Source organism: Podarcis cretensis (assembly GCF_951804945.1).
Source record: "Podarcis cretensis genome assembly, chromosome: Z".
Classification (NCBI taxonomy): Eukaryota; Metazoa; Chordata; class Lepidosauria; order Squamata; family Lacertidae; genus Podarcis; species Podarcis cretensis.
This window is the reverse complement of record NC_137184.1, coordinates 47,545,783-47,553,698: the sequence shown is the minus strand read 5'-3', so window position 1 is coordinate 47,553,698 and position 7,916 is coordinate 47,545,783. Positions and strand designations below refer to the sequence as shown.

General features: G+C 44.7%; 1 long non-coding RNA gene across 1 annotated transcript; it reads left to right on the top strand.

Moving 5' to 3' along the window:
* Positions 1–3,977: 3,977 nt before the first annotated feature.
* Positions 3,978–7,891, top strand: LOC307208313. Its single transcript, XR_013835068.1, has 3 exons — positions 3,978–4,582; positions 5,188–5,384; positions 7,803–7,891. It is a non-coding gene; the product is annotated as an uncharacterized lncRNA (long non-coding RNA).
* Positions 7,892–7,916: the final 25 nt, after the last annotated feature.

Genomic DNA, 7,916 nt, shown 5'->3' with positions numbered 1-7,916 from the left:
AGCAATTTGGCCTAGCAATGATAGCTTCAGGTTTGATCATATTTCTAAATCCTTTTTCACTTCCATCCAACATTTTTCATAGTTATCCTTAAATAAGTTCACATTCTTAGCAGTCATGTTAACCCCTAGGTATTTCACTTTCTTAACCAGTGTTAATCCTGTCTCCTTCTGAAACCTCTCTCTCTCAGTCACTGTTAGGTTAGAGAAAAACGGTATTACTACTTTCTTCACTGAATACACAATACACTTTCCTTTTCCTACGTGGCTTATCGCTGTGGGAAAGCTGATTTATTGGAAGATGGTGAATTCTGCCCTAAACCAGAGTTTCTCATGAGTGTCAGAGAACTATTCAATGTTTATTAGGAATTTACAAAAGAAAAGGTTGCATGAATGGTAACATCACACACTTTACTTCTAGGCATAGGTGACAAAGAAGGTGCAGCTCCTATCTTCATTGAAGAAAGTATCCCCCCACTTTGATGACTTCTTAAAGCTGGTGGGATCCCAAGGATATCTGGTCCCCAATTTACACAATTTGATGGGGCAGCCCCAAGCACAGATCCCCCATCTCCACTGCAGAGAGTGAGCTTGGGAAGGCCTGAAATAACAGAGGCAGCAGTTCCCTTATCAAAGCTGGCATCAGAAAGCTCTGGGACTTTTTGCAATCCTGCCTCAACTCTTGCACACACCTCAGTTCCATCACATTACTTGTTGTCAACCCAGACTGCCACTTGTCACTTTCATTTTGCTGACATCTTGCCAGAGTTGTAATGTCTTTAGTACAGTTATTCAAGCCAGTCATGGCACTGTCCCAGTCAATAGCTGTCAAGTATTTTTCTGCATATATTTTTTAACGGGTTCACAGCACGAACCTGGGAGATCTCTGATCTTAGCTACGTGTACTGAATGTGTAAAATCTGTGTATCATATGCATCCACCTTCTGTCCTGGTGTAGAGGAGCAAGAGATAACAACAAAGTGATTCTTTTGCCATTCATTCAGGTGTATGTCACTGAGACTATTGGTCTGCATTATCAATGGAGAAACAGTAAAAAATGTTATGATGAGCAGTGACGGATTTACGTATAAGCTAAACAAGCTATAGCTTAGGGCCCCACTCTCTTGGGTGCCCCCAAAAAAATAAAAGGAAAAAAACTGGATATAGAGTTCCAAAATATAAGATTAAAAAACAAATAAAATAAAACCTACATATAGTTAGAGCTTAATAATTATGTCACTATTAATATACTTCTTAATTGTATTTCACTAGTAATATACTTCTTCTTAATTATATTTCAGTTCAACAATTACTTTGATAAAATACATATTTTGTTATGTGCAAATGGCTTTAGATACCTATTAGGTCCATAAATTGCCATATAGCATATATTCAACACAAAAAACCAGTGACAATTTGTTGTTGACAAAAGACAGCTGGACATATAAAGGGATCCATTACCTTCAGTAGTTTAGGGCCTCATCAAACCTAAATCCGGCCCTGATGATGAGGAGCAGGGGTGGAATTTGCCTTTGACATTAGTTCTAGCTAAAGAAGAGGCAGTCAAACTACAGTAATTTCTGAAGGAATACATCTATTTTAAACACCATGGTGTTCTTAGCAAATATGTCACACAATCAAGGCAATCCAGCTCTGTATTACAGTGTTTCCAACCCTAACATGAGGGCAAAGTCTTGAAAGTAGCATTCGCCTGGCCCTGGTTTCCAGGTGACTTGCATTCAACAGTACTTATTATCAGACTCTGGGTGATCCAAACGCAGCTGGAAAGATCCAATTATCTTAGGGGCTCCAGATTTTTTTTTATATAAGATATTTATTAAGGTTTTCAAAGATAATACATTGTAAAACAACAAAAAGAAAAACAAAAATACAAAGGTACAAAAATACGAAAAATAAAAACAATTTAAAAACACATAAAGTTTCCATTTACTTATTTTCATTTGACTTATTTTCCAGACCTCCTCATACCTCCCTTTCTTATATTCTAATTCAATTTGTTTGTTTAGCAAATCCTCACCACTGATTCTTTTAATTATTTCAAAACCTTGTTTTCCATCTCTTTTATACATTACAGCGGGGCTCCAGATTTGTATAGGGTTTACTCTAGCTTTTTCTCACCCACAGCTGTCCAAAGCTTCTCCCCTCTCTGGGCCTAGAGCCAAGCATCCCAAGATCAAAAGATAAGTGAGCCAATTAGCCGACATCAAATCAGGCGAGTACATAAACAAATATGAGCTCAGTCAAACAACTACCAATTATTTTTGGGGTTATCTTGACTGCCAAGATGGCACCTGCAGACCTTCCAGATAACATCTTCACTTTTGGTTCAACACATTAAGTTCTTGCATTTTTCTCAGCTGGTGCTTTGTACCCATGGGATGCAGTGCTTTCCCCTGAGATTAACATAAAATTTTCTTCTGAGCTGCATTATCTTGTAAAATGGGAGGCATTGCCCTCCCATTATGAGGTAGTTGGCATCAGTCTGTTTCAAGACGCAATAGAATGCACCTCCAGGACTGAAGTCTATCCGCTGCATTAGCAGCACCAACGTAACCTCTCTGGGTACAAGCCTGGGCAGTGTGCATAAAGGCTGCCCAGATGACAAGACCCCCTCTTGGCCTCACTGATGTGTTCCAAAGCAATATGTATGGCACTAGCTTGGCTGCAGGAGTTGACATGAGAAAATACAGAATCATGGAATTGTAGAGTTGGAAGGGACCCCGAGGGACCCTTAGTCCAGTCCTCTGCAATGCGGGAATCTCAAATGAGGCATAAAAGAAGACATCCAACCACCTTACGGACTCCAGATTTGTGTAGGGATTACTTCTTCTCCTGAAGATATCCTGCAAGGCAACAGAGATTTAGGATCAGAGCTTTTCTTCTCCTAGATGAACTACCTTCTCAGGTTGATGAACTCAAATTGCCCCTCACTTCCCTCTGCAGCACATGCAAGGAACCAATCTCTTGACCACTGGACCCACTACTGGTTTCATCTACTCAGTCTACCAGAAGCTGTCTTCACATGCAGGGGAAGTCCCTAACTCACCAAGGGTTTAAGAGCTACCCTCACTTGGTTTAACTGGCCAGTTGAAGCAGTTTCATGAGGCATGGCCGCTGTCTTATGCGGACAGCTTTTGGGAGCCCCAGCTGAGATGAGTGCAGGGTGGGGACCAAAAGTGGACAAACCACCCCAGAAGGAGAATGAGGTGTCCCCCACCAGAGGAACTACCCCTCCACTATCACCTCATGCACCCCTATATATAATTCTATCAATTTGTGGGGGGTTTTTTGTTTGATATTGTATATACAGTGGTACCTTGGGTTAAGAACTTAATTCGTTCTGGAGGTCTATTCTTAACCTGAAGCACCACTTTAGCTAATCCCGCTGCTACGTGATTTTTGTTCTCATCCTGAAGCAAAGTTCTTAACCCGAGGTAATATTTCTGGGTTAGCGGAGTTGTAACCTGAAGCATATGTAACCTGAAGCATATGTAACCCAAGGTACCACTGTATGAAGTTGGGGGTTTTTCAGCCGGAACTTGCCAGAACTCAGTTCCGGCACCTCTCAAGTGGGCGCCATAGCAGAGGTGTCTGACACCTCTCTTTCCAAAAAAATGTGTGTGTTACATTGTTTTTAATGAGACCTATGTTTTAAGCTGCTCTCATTTTTAGCTGTAAGAAGTCTTGAGTTGCTATTAGGGGAAAAGGCGGGGAATGAATGAATGAATGTTAAAGTTAGGAGAAAGAATCCTGTAGTAGCAAGTAATATAGGACAAAGAGTCTTGTGTAAGCCTTAAAGATAAACAACTGGCTTTGCACGTGTTCTGGGAACCAGGGCGCTCCATGAAATTTACTCCCAATTAATACAGTACTTCAGTATTAAGAGCATGGCAGGTATGGAAAAGACTACAATTCCCAGCACACCTTGCGCAGAGTTCCTGAGGCATAAGGCAGGATGATGCTCTTTGCGCTTCTTTAAGGACTTTTTCTGTCCGCCACGGCTTCCTTTTTAAAACCCCGGCCAGGCCTTCGGAGAGGCCCAGCCACCTGCTCCCTTGGCGGCAGGGACAACCAAAGCACAAGACGGCAGAAGGGCATCGCGGCTTGCAGTTCCCATGGAGATTAACGGTTCAGACGGACTACAATACCCAGCGTGCCGCTGCAAGGGGCTACTTCCGGCAGCCCTGTGCTGACTTCAAAGAGCTGCTTTTAAGCGGACTGCGTTACCCAGCATGCGCAGCGGTACAAAAGGGAAGCTGGAGGCTCAGTGGGCGCGCTGGGGGATGCTGGGAACTGTAGTCATTGCAGCATGAGGGAACTTGTCAAACCCAAAAGTTGGCCTTGGGCCAATCACTGTCTCTCAGTGACTTGCGTGAGGATAAAAACAGGATAAAAACAAATGTACCCTAAAACAATTAAAGCAGTCTGAAGAAGATGACTACTTCTAAAAGCAGTTGCCGTTCAAAAACATTCTTGGATTCAGTGATCTATGGGGTGGCCAGGAATTGTGCAGGGATGTTTTTATTTTTTTAAAATTCCTGGAAGTTAATATTGATGGACACAGGTGCATGCACCTCAATAGGGAAGCCATTCCGCAAATGGGGAGCCACCACTGAAAAGCCCCCGTCATGTTTAAGATAACTTTTGCAAAACAAAAAAACCGGAGGCTTTTCTTTTGAGAATTATGAGAATTACCTAGACAATATAGAAATGTATTTATGTATGCAGCCATGGTCTCCTGGATGATCTTTGCCCAAAGATGGAAAGCAGAAAACGTCCCAACAAAAGAGGAATGGTTACAGAAACAACTATGCAGAAATGGCGAAAGTTACCAAAAGAATAAGAAATCAAAATGATCAAAATTTTAAGAAAGAATGGAAACCATTTATAGAATACATACAAAATTATTATAAACAAATTAAGGCATTAGCAGGCTTAATATAAAAACATACAGCAGTTGTGAGGGGAAGTCTATGTAACACAGGGAAAAATGATAATTTGGTTTAATTTTGAAATGCAGTAAAATATTATAAAATCAAGGAACTGCAGAAGGGGGGGAGGGGAATCGAAGTAAGAGATATATGATAAACCTTTTGCTTTTAAAGTTGGGGTTTTTTTGTATGTTGTAAAATAAATTATATAAATAAAATTGTTATTTTTTAAAAAAAGAAAAGTCCCCGTCATGGGCCAGTGATGACAGTGGTGGACCAGGGAGGAAGCCCAGAGTCAGTGGCTACCAGAAGGCTCTCTCATTAGGGGTCTACGGTACTTTGGAGGAAGGATGTATTTTGGAGAAGGGAGAAGACCACCTGGAGGGAGAAAACACAATGTAAAAGAGGTGACCCATGCTGTAAGCAATGAGCAAGGTAAGAATAATAGAATCATAGAATTGTAGAACTGGAAAAGACCCCGAGGGTCATCTAGTCCAACCCCCTGCAATGCAGGATTCTCAACACACAGTTGCCCACCCCATTTGAAACCATACCGGACCCTGCTTAGCTTTGCAAATGTGCTAGCAGCTTTATTGCTACGCCACTAGGATGATGGCCCTATAACTAGATGAGCTTGGCTGCTACCACCACTGGTCTTCTGCTCTTGGTCTTTCCTTCCCTAGGAATGACCTTCCAGCATTAATTCCAGGCTGGCCTTTGACTTTGTGGGTTACCCTGGAACCTTCCATCCTCAGCTCCTGCATCCAGCTTTGGCATCAACCTAAAGGCTCTGAACACTGCTTGCTTTACATATCATGTCTCCAGAGCTATCCCTAAGAGCAAGGGTCAGCAACCTAAGGCCCTTGGGCCAGAAGCAGCCCGTGGAGGTCATTTGACCGGCCCACAAGCCGCCCCTGAACGGAGTTGCCTGCTCACGCACTGCACTGAACCAACACAGGGACTCGCTTCCTCGGCACCAGAAATCGCGTCTGCACACGCGCAGATGCTGAAAATCACCGGCATGCTCGCTCGCACACGCACACACGCACGATCCGGCCCACGGAGGGATCTCTGCGGGACCGATCCAGCCCAGGCAAGATAAACCTTGCCAACTCCTGCCTAAGAGGGTGCAAGGCTAATCACACAGTGGGAGGGGCACCATTGCTTTCAACCTTCTCTCCCTCTGCCTCTGCCATCCTGCCTCCTCTCCATGCTGATAGTCCCTCCTCCCTCAATTTAGTTTTTAGCTTTTTGCCTCTGCTTTAGCACTGGTGGCCAATATCTCCCCATTTTCCTTCCCCTGTCTTACTTTGTGTCATTTTTTGCACCCGGTTTAACACTGTTGGGCTCCCTCTCCCTGTTGTCTCCTTGGCTATTTTTGCGTTGTTGTTTGCAGCTGCAAAAAGTGCCAGTGGCCTTCCTCTCTGTGTCCTTCACTTGCTAACTCGAAATTTCTTGTTTTTTGCAGCCACTTTAGCTCCCGTGGCCTATTCCCTCCTTTCTTAATCTCTTGTTTCTTTTGCTGCTGCCTCCGCTCGACTTCTCTGCCTCACTCTAACAAGTGAGGGGTTTGAGAGGTTATCCAGTTGGGTAGGACACAGCAAGACCTGCCATGAAGTTTGGGCTACTGTCTGTGCCACCAGTGATAAGCAGGGGAGTCGAAAGTGTGGGGCCTGGGACAGTCACCCCTATTCACACCCACCTTCCCAGGGCCAGTCCTGCATGCCCCTGCTAGAGTTGGTCATCTCAGCCTCCTGCCACCGCTCTCTCGGCTGGGACAGGGTAGAGACATAGGAACCTGCCTTACACTAAGCTGGACTATTGGTCCCGCTCTGACCCAGCTGTCCAGGGTTTCAGACAGAGGTGTCTCCCAGCCCAACCTGGAGATGCTGGGGACTGAACCGGGAGCCTTCTGCATGCAAAGCAGATGCTCTACTCTTGAGATGCGGCCCTTTGCCACTAATGCCCAATTAGTGCCATTGCCTTCCATTAAGAGTTTGGTGTAATCCTTGATGCCTCCCTTTCCATGGAGGCGCAAGTTACAGCAAGAGTCAAGGCGACATTTTTCCACCTTCGCCTCATCAAGCAGTTGGTCCCTTACCTTTCCCGCCCCAATCTGGCCACAGTGATCCATGCGACGGTAATCTCCAGGCTTGACTACTGTAATTCGCTCTACGCGGGGCTGCCCTTGAAGCTGTCCCAGAAACTCCAGCGGGTGCAGAATGCTGCAGCGAGGCTCCTCACGGGGTCTCTGCCATGGGAGCATATTCACCCAGTGCTTTTCAAGCTGCACCGGCTCCCGGTGGAGTACAGGGTCAGATTTAAGGTGCTGCTTTTGACCTTTAAAGCCCTTCACGGCCTAGGACCCTCATACCTACGGGACCGCCTCTCCTGGTATGCCCCACGGAGAGCCTCAAGGTCCACATATAGCAACACCCTAGAGGTCCCGGGCCCCAAGGAAGTTAGATTGGCTTCAACCAGAGCCATGGCCTTCTCAACACTGGCCCCGGCCTGGTGGAACGCTCTGTCTCATGAGACCAGGGCCCTGCAGGATCTGATTTCTTTCCGCAGGGCCAGTAAGGCAGAGTTGTTCTGCCTGGCCTTTGGCTTGGAGCCAATTTGATTCTCTCCCTCTCTTTCTTTTTTCTTTTCCTTCTCCTCCTGCATTGAGGCTACATTTTAATATTTTAATAATGTTGTATTTTAATTTTGTTTTTAAGTTGTAATCATTCAACTTGTTTTTATTATTGCTTGTAAGCCGCTCTGAGCCCGGCCTTGGCTGGGGAGGGCAGAGTATACATAAAAATTATTATTATTATTATTATTATTATTATTATTATTATTTGCCTACAGCTCAGCTGCTCGCATAGCCAGGGACTATGCTGTGGCCTTGAGCAGGCACACTTAATCCTACTTGCAGCAGAGGCAGACATGAGGCAGCGTGATCAGTTCCACTGCACAGGGCGC